The following is a 10,000-nucleotide window of genomic DNA, read 5'->3' as shown; positions in this document are numbered from 1 at the left end:
TTATTGTTGTTATTATTATTATTATCATTACTATCATTATTATTATCTGCATCAAGGAGAGATGTCCTACCAGGACTAAGGAAAGAAATTTTGGGGGCATATCCAGCTTTAGACAAAGCCACATTATAGTAGTTTGAATTATAATTAAATATATCAATGTTGGAAGATAATTTAGTAATTCTCTCAGAAATACTTTTAACTATAGAGTTTAATACATTTGGTGGATGATTGGAAAATCTACTTACATATCTAGTAACTTCATTCTCTTTTCTATATGGGTGGTATAATCTAGCTTCTATGTTAAGAGTGGTATCTAAAAAATTTAGAATCTTATTACCATATTCGTAAGTAATATTTAAGTTAAAACTTCTAAAAAATTTCCTAATTTTCTTTCTTATTCTCTCAATGAACGATTTATTATTACTAGGGATGATGAATAAAGCATCATCCCTATATAGACTGCCCTTTAGCTCCGGGATTTATTTGTTTAAGCAATATAAGAGGTAAGCTCCTACTAGATTCGTAACCTCAGCCGAATCGCTCGACCCCATTGGTATATCAAAATTATCTGAGGTATCGGCTCTAGTCCAGAGCTTGCTATCAAATTCAATAATAGTTCTTCTAGCTAACAAAATAATGTCTATCTTATCCCTAGTAATGAGGGAGCGATTCATAGCAAAAATGAGAGCCTTATTTAGGAGAATAGGGGATATGCTAGAATAATAGTTATTTATATCAAACTGAATAAAAGAAAAGTTACCAGTATTGTCAATAGATTTAAACCAGTTTAGTGCTTCTTCGGTATTATTCCATAACTTTAAGGATAAATTAGGAATTATAAGAGGTAAAATATTGTCTAGTATAAGTTTACTAAGTCTGCCAATGTCAGACCTAGATGGGTAAATTAGTCTCACAGTCGGGTTATCCTGGAAGTTCTTCTTGTGGTCTTTCAAGTTAATCCTAGGCTCAGCTGGAACCAGTGGTTCAGTTCTATCAATTAAGTCATAGTCCTGCATAATTTTCTTAATTTTTAAATTAATTTCTGATAGATTTCTTTTAGAGGTTATTTTGTATTTGGAGTTAAGTTCCTTCATGATCAGTTTTTTGTAAGTAGTATAATCCAGTCTGTACAAACTTCGAGTTTTGTCAGCAGGGACTAGAATACCCGGTTTATTCTATATTGACTTGATGAATTCCTTAAGCTTTCTTAGATGTAAATTTTTCCTAAGTGGATGTTCTTTGTATTTCACATTGGCTATGAGATCAAATAGTTCTTTTTCGAAATTTTCTAGTAGTGGGTTAGGAGGTGGATTTTTTCTACTCTTAAATATCATCTTATAGTAGTTCTTATCCTGTGTTTCAGAGGTTGGGTTTTTCATTTTGATTTCATGATGATAGGCAATCCACCTCATCCTTCTAACAAAGTCATTTGTTCTGTGGATTAATAGCCACATATAAGTATCCTTACTATGTAATGGGGATGTCTTTCAGAGAAAATTCCACATCAACCTTTTCCATCCTGTTGAAAAAATTAAGTACCAGAAAAAACACACGCTCAGGTTTGAGAGGTAAGTTCAGTAGAAGGTTTAGATTTAGATTCAAGATTGAATATAGTACATATGTTTAGGCACCAGAATATAGTATGGTATGGTATTATACAAAAACCATTCAAAAAAACTAGGTGATCAAAAAAATCAAAATAAGCAACACGGATTTCAAAGATGATTGCAATACGCACGTTTCATGCTACTCCATTTATTTAAGTAATGCGAGCATTACATTAAATGCAATATGTAGAGCAATCTTCAGCTGCAGGAAAATGCAGAAAATTACAGTAGAATAGACATATTATAATTGTGGCAACATTTCAAATCCAAGTGGGAGGAAGAATACATAAAAATCCATCTTGACATAGCCAAGTCTATCAGGCTAGTAATTGATTCTAGGCACAATGTTGCCACAATTATAATATGTCTATTCTACTGTAATTTTCTGCATTTTCCTGCAGCTAAAGATTGCTCTACATATTGCATTTAATGTAATGCTCGCATTACTTAAATAAATGGAATAGCATGAAACGTGCGTACTGCAATCATCTTTGAAATCCGTGTTGCTTATTTTGATTTATATATATATATATATATATATATATATATATATAAACATCGATTAGAGAACAAACATCAAATTCGGGTCAACGACTTTATATAACTACACGCATCCACACATTTCATGATATATAAATATTACTGTGGCCTTCAACATATAAAAGAATACATATATAAAAGCAGAGGAGGTAAAAAAATATATATATATCCACATATATGCAAATATATAGAACGGCCTGTCAAGAAAAGTTATATACAAATCGACTAAAATAAATAATCAACATGAATTAGTAAAACGTGTCAAGCGACTAAAATATATCAATCGGCTAAAAGAAGTTTTTATTCCTCGATTAAAGATATATCAAAATAGTTCCTTTCTAAAAAAAAAAGAAAATATGATAGAAGTGCGCAAATGAAATTGAGACAGAAACGAAAAACATTCGGAAAACATTGTTTCTCAATTTCATTTCATTTTCTTTTTTTGCAGTCTTTTAAACCCTTTTGTCTCCATAAAAAGAGGCAATGCTCGTCGAAACGCCGGTGTTAAAACGTGGGTAGCTGATGAAGTAGAATGTTCTCTATGTGGCTCGTGTGTTCTCGTCTACGTTTGTTTGCAATGTCCTGTACCCAGATATGCACCTATACATACAGGTGGATGTCGGTATGCACATACCTGTACGTATATATGCATATACTCATTTACTTTTGTTTATATATATATATATATATATATATGTGTGTGTGTAACACAATGCTGGTGATCTTGACGTATGCATGTGTGTATGTGTAGGTGTGAAAATGTAGGGATGAAAATTGGTCAGTGCTGGTGTGTGCGTGGTGGTGTGTTGTGATATATACGTATATATATATATATATATATATATATATATATATATATATATATATATATATATATATATATATATATATATATATATATATACATGTACACACACTCATATATATACGCGAACGCACACACACACTCACATATATAGTGTATTTGTGTATGCTTAAATATATATATATATATATATATATATATATATATATAGTACTGTTTTCACGTTTTATAGCGCGATAAGAAGAAAAATATCAGGCTTTGATTTTAAATCCATATAAACTCATATAAACTTTCAACGACGCAATATCTGTAAGTTTCTCAAAACACGTTTGGTTTTTAAAAAATTAAAATGACGAATCTCGGGTGTTTTTAATATAACGTACATTATTTTTAGTGTTCGCGGCTTAATATTAGTATAGCTCTTTTAGTGCACAGCTGCTATATACGGAGAGCGTTAGCAAGAAAGTTTCATTTTTACCTCAAGACAAGCGTGTATTAAAAAGTTACAATCTCTAATCGACTGTCAGCACGTACTTTATGAAAATTTAACTATATGCTTTTTGTATTTTTGTTCCATTTTGTTTTTATAAAGACTATTCATTTTTAATGCACATTTTTTTATCTTCATATTTTGTCTAATTATCGCCGTAATTTTTTTTTTTTACATCCATGAGTTATCTCTTCTATACAGTTCTTTTTTTACGTTGCTCACCAACATATTGCATTCTCACAAAAAATTTTTATGACCAATTCAAAACAACATTATTGGTTTTTTCTTTCTCCCCTCGTGCCTGCTTTAAAAAATCTACCTTTCTTTCTTTATAAACACCTTTTATATTTTCAGACATTATTTTTCATACACGTTTATTTGACCATTAAAGAAATTCACTTTATCAAATAATTTTTCATATATTCATACTCATTAAGGCGATGAGCTGGCAGAATCGTTAGCACGCTGGACGAAAAGGGATAGCGTCATTTCATCCGTCTTTACGTTATGAGTTCAAATTCCACTATGGTCGACTTTGCCTTTCATCATTTCGGAGTCGATAAAATAAGTACCAACTGAGGTCTATGTAACTGACTTGCTCCCTTTCCCGAAGCGGCTGCCCCTGTACCAAAATTTAAAAACCTATATACATATTTCGTTTTTCCGTCTCTTTTCCTCTCTGCTCTATTCTTCATAATTCTGACTTCCACATTTCACCTATTACTTTCATTGTTATTTTAAATACAGCGCTTATATGGTCAGTCAAAAGGAATCTTTGCCGTCAATAATATTAACCAATAAAATTTTGCCAAACTATTCAATGTATTCACTCAATCTCATTCAGTGAGTGGAGGAGTAACTCAGAATTCGTTCATGATATTGAATACTTAAATACTAGGGCCGCTGAGGAACTAAGATTATCCAGTCTGAACACTCCGCAGACAAGTATACATTTAAGGTAATCGGTAAGTAGAATCAGCATAACATAATCTTTGACTAGTCGAGTACAACAACACTTTGCATAAAAACTGTTTAAACAATAAATTTAGTACACTCAGATGATTGTGTAGCATATTAAATACAGATTCACTCGGGGGTCACAATACGCAAGAAGATGTCTCAAATAGGATTGAAATATTTAAACAACACTGACGCAGCAGACTGAAGTGGAACAGATCTTTAAACCAACAGATTATTGTAGCGTAAAAGCAACGCATTCTCTATATACTTCTTAATCTTTGTTTTACCGTCACGGTAGAATATACTTAACTGAAGGCGTCTAAAAGGACGGAAATATGTCTATATTTTTCACCAGATGTGAGTATAGACCGAATCCATTTCAATCTGCATTTTCTATATTTCTAAGCTATTCCGAACAATTAATCTTGTGAGAGATATTCCCTTGTTGTTTTTAGATACTGAAAAGCATAGAGGGAGAATTTATCTAATAATCATAGTTGAGAACAGATTTTCAAAGAATAATATTTTATTATAGATGTCCTATTCAGAATGTAGCACAATTCCCTGAGGTATTTTATATCAGCCATATTGAACATTGTATTGCTTCATTAATTTTCTTTTTTGTTATCACCTTTTGCTTATAATTTGACTTTTCTTCATCTCATTCATTACATTAGCCATAAACGTTTGCTATGACAGAATACAATTCGTAATGTTAAGATAAATTGCCTCAATGTGGTTGCTGTAATTGTTGGTGTGATTCTTGTACTTGTTCCTGTTCTCGTAGGTTTTGAGATGGAGTTGGTATTGGTTTTTGTGATAGCTGTTGTTTATTAAGTAATAAGTTAGCTCAACACTCAAAATTATACCAGCTTTGTTTACATTTTTGCTGCATATGTTCTTTCTGTGATTGCGTTACGAGTTCGTATTTTTAAGATGGTAAGGTTTGATTTGAGGAGCGAGATTCTGCTACTAATCCTAGAAGAATAATAGAATATGTAGATGTTCTCGCTTTGGTTTAGACATCACCACTGAATAGTAGCATGTATCCATGAAAATAATTGCCAAACTTAGTAAATTTGCAGACGAAATACTTTACAGGGTTGATTTAAATTTTGAATTTATATCTTATCTTGTCTAGTTTAAAGGAAGCAGATGTCAGTTAAATATTGAGACCAGTTTATTTGACTGCCTTTCTCGTTAGATATCTAATATTAGACTAAGAAATCATTATGCAATTATTAAGACAGAAGCTTAATGCCATTTTGTACTTAATGTCAGCTTTTCATTTTACTGTGATCCGAACTTATACCACAGGAGGACAGAGTTTTCGATTCCTAATCCGAGGTCGAAATCCCAAAAGAATTGCTTGTTACTCTAACGAACAAATATAGCAAATATCTACGTGGGATAGTGACAACAGTTTAGCATTAGTATTGCCCATATATGCTCTAAACATTGATATCAAGCCACTAAAGATTAGTTAGAAATTTTAGAACGTAAGAATGTAATATTGAAATAATTAGTGAGATAAAAGATGAGCAAGATACATATATGATTACTGTCTGCTAACTTAGGGGAAACAATTCCTTCTAGATTAAGTTAAGATAGGATTAAAAGTTTGTATTTTAAATTAAAGAATAAATAAGGTAAATAATATATACATTTATTATTACTTTTTTCTTATATATGATAAAGATCTTATGATTTCCTGTCGGAGTTATGAATAATGCGAAATCAGTCAATTAAACAGAAATGGTGAAGACGTCATCCAGAGAGAACTTAATGAATTTCACTGTTAGAAGTAAAATGACAGAAGATCTGAGATCAAAGAATGAAGTAAACTGATGGATTACAGAAACTACAATAGCTTTTAATATATTAGACTATATTTGGTAACATAAAATACATATATGTGAAACAAAAAACATGAATATCTAAACCATCTACAACATTTTGATTTTAAGAGCGATAGTAATTTAATAGGCACATTAGTGTGGGTCTTAGGTGTAGGATGCTGAAAACGAGAAGGAGATAATGGCATTTGAAATGAAATGTTGAATAAAGATGCTTCCTATTACACTTAAAGAATATCAAGTTAACGAGAGTGTTAGGAAAGGAACAGTTGGAAAAGAATGATAACAATGAAATTTTTCTGTTGTCACAAAGCGGAAAATGAATTGGCCATAGAACACAGCACGAAGATATGTTATCTATAGCGATATTGTCACACACGCACAAATTCCTGCTAAATAGAAAGAAAGCTTATTTATCTACCTATCTAGGAATCTCTCTCTTTCTGACTTCCTCTCTCTCTCTCTCTCTCTCTCTCTCTCTCTCTCTCTCTACACACACACACATATATATATATATATATATATATATATATATATATATGCGTATATATATACATACATATATATATATACACATGCATACATGCATACACACACTCACACTGACACACACACACACACGCACGCACACACACACACACACACACACACACATATATATATATATATATATATATATATATATATATATACGTGTGTGTGTGTGTACACCATGGTAGGTTGTTGAAAAGTTCATAGGCTAACTATGAAGGAGTGACGCTAGAGCTGCAAAATCTTGCATACATTCCTTTCTGTGCTTATTAACGACTACTTGTTTCCCCACTCCCACACCCAGGCAAACTCACATCTGACTGTTTGTTCTAAGACTTCAAAGGTAAGCAGTAGTGACTTCTTTTGAAACTGGACAAAATTTGACATCATGTTGTCATGAAGTACCTGCAGAAAAAGGGTTTAGAACCCTAAGGACATTCATGCTGACATGACTGCTACACTATAGGGGATGCGATTCAAGCTTTATCAACAATGCAAAAGAGAGCAGCTGAATTTAGAAGTGGAAGGGCGAGTTTGAATATGATCCAAGGTCTAGACGTTCTGCAACTGCTAATACCCATGGTTTGTGTTCGTCACATGGTGATGGATGACTGGTGATTGACTATAAATCAAATGGCTAATGTTATCAACATATCTCGTGAAACAGTTGAGAATATTATGCACAATGAACATGACATGACGAAAGTTACTGCTTGGTTGTCGCCACATCTTCTGACACTTGTTCAAAAGAGCCCAAGGCACGGGAAAATCTGACGCTGTTTGATGCAGATCCAGCTGTTTTTTTTTAACATTTCTGACCCTAGGATGTGTGATCGACTCATCACTTTGAGCCAGAAGAAAAGGGACAATACATGCAGAGATATTCTTCCTGACCTGCTTTAAATAAGGCCAACGTCGTTTCATCTGAAGGAAAAATGTTGGCCTCAGGTTGTTTAGATTACAAGAGTCACTGTGTTTATTGACTATCTTCAGAAGTGTCACACCATCAACGGAGAGTACTATGCCAAATTGTTGAAGCACTTACAAATGGCTATCAAGATCAAACTCCCAGGAAAACTGACGGAAGAATTTTCGTTTCATGAGGACAGTATTTTTTTTTTTTTTTTGACCACAAGGGGCTAAACATAGAGGGGACAAACAAGGGATTAAGTCGATTACATCGACCCAGTGAGTAACTGGTACTTAATTTATCGACCCCGAAAGGATGAAAGGCTAAGTCGACCTCGGCAGAATTTGAACTCACAACGTAACGGCAGACGAAATACCGCTAAGCATTTTGCCCGGCGTGCTAAAGTTTCTGCCAGCTCACCGCCATCCCTTGAGGACAGTATTGCGTCACACACGTTTGTGGCTGTAGTGCTGGAATTTGGTTTGAAATGTTTGATTATCTCCCTACTCTCCTCATTTGATCCTCTCTGACTATTATCTGTTCAGTACATGAAAAAACACTTGGTTGGAAACCAATATCGCAATGATGATGACGTGAAATCTGCTGTTAAAGACTTCTCTCACGAACAGGAAAAACGCTTCTTCACCAATGGGATCCAAGCACTGCAACGCCGATGGGAGAAGTGTGTGGACCGCAGAGGGTCTGTATTAAAAAGTATATCTACATTTGGTCACATTGCATCAGACAATCTTGGTTAGCCTATGACATTTTCACATGACCCTCGTATTCATTTTATTATTTTTATTTTTGCTATTATTGTATTCTTTTTATTGTATTCTTATTCTATATTTCAATTTTCAATTTTCTCTTTGTTGATACGATATTTTATTATTTTTTTTTTTACTTATATTTGTGTTTGAAACCTAGTAACTGATATTGGTCCAACTAAACTACATTTCTACGTATATTGGATATGGGAGCAATATACATATGGACGAGTGTGGAGAGGTGTCTGCTATGTTCAAACGTATATGTATATATATATATATCATCAGAAAATGGAGAAAAGCTCAGTGTGTGTGTGTGTGTGTGTGTGTGTGTGTGTGTGTGTGTGTGTGTGTGTGTGTGTGTGTGTGTGTCTGAGTGTGTCTGTGTGTGTCTGTGTCTGTGTCTGTGTGTGTCTGTGTCTGTGTGTGGCTGTGTGTTCAGACGTAAATGTATATATAAATATATAATCAGAAATTGGAGAAAACCCCGGTTTAACAAACACATCGATTGGACCACATTTATAGCTTATTTTTTAATACACAGCATGACATAACAAATAGGTGACGTAACATATCTTACGGCCGTTATTGATCGGTTACCAAAATTCAGTCTAGAAATAAATGCGAGAATAAAGTTCTTCATCTTCATAGGACATTTGAATTAAGACACGGAGCTTCATCAGAGTAAAAAACAAGAGTATACAATATAAGCAAAGGGAAAAAGGAAAAGGAAAGAGAAACATGGCCTATAGAAAAGTCTAGAAGCTCCAAATGTTAAAAGTATATAATCTAACATTTAGGGGCTACGAGGTCTCTAGGTAAAAGAATGAGCTAGTACTGGTGTAGGGAATACTACAATTTATTAACTGTTTTTTTTTTTTACTTTCTCATTCTGCTTCACGCATATCGATAATGTAAGCAGCAATATGGCAGAGACCAAACTGACACATGACTCTGACCAACAAACACAGCAAATCACATATCAACGAGGACGGGAATAAACTAGTTAAAGTGGCATCAAGTCCAGTCTAGTCACTATTGATGAGGACATTGGATGAAACATTATCAGCTGTCAGCCTTTATCCTGGTTGTCGAGGATGTACTGCAGCTAAGGCCATTATCGAGGACGATTATATGACGGGGAGTAATAGGGGCTATTACAAAGTGGTGTAATCCATTATCAGACTTGTAGTACGTGACATCACATACAAGCCTTACAGGATGAAGAGAGGGCAGTTTGTATTTTGTATTCATTGTACCATTAATTTTAAGATATTTTCTTTTGTACCTTTATCGAAGATAAAACCACCTGATCGTCTTCAACATTAGGTTGCCTTCTAGTACACGTCACTGATGCGTTTCAGGTACCGACGGGTGACGATCGGGAATATCCACAATATCAGTGAGTCTTGAATAACAGGTCTCCTGAGTGTGGTGGGTGCATGGATGGAGAGACGCTTAATTGCCATCGGATCTGTGATGGCACCAGGGTCACAAGGGGAAATAAGGACGGTAATCTTAAAGGGCCTCTTTT

Source organism: Octopus bimaculoides, chromosome 2 (genome assembly GCF_046866305.1).
Source record: "Octopus bimaculoides isolate indiv1 chromosome 2, ASM4686630v1, whole genome shotgun sequence".
Taxonomy (NCBI): domain Eukaryota; kingdom Metazoa; phylum Mollusca; class Cephalopoda; order Octopoda; family Octopodidae; genus Octopus; species Octopus bimaculoides.
This window is presented reverse-complemented; position numbering follows the sequence as displayed.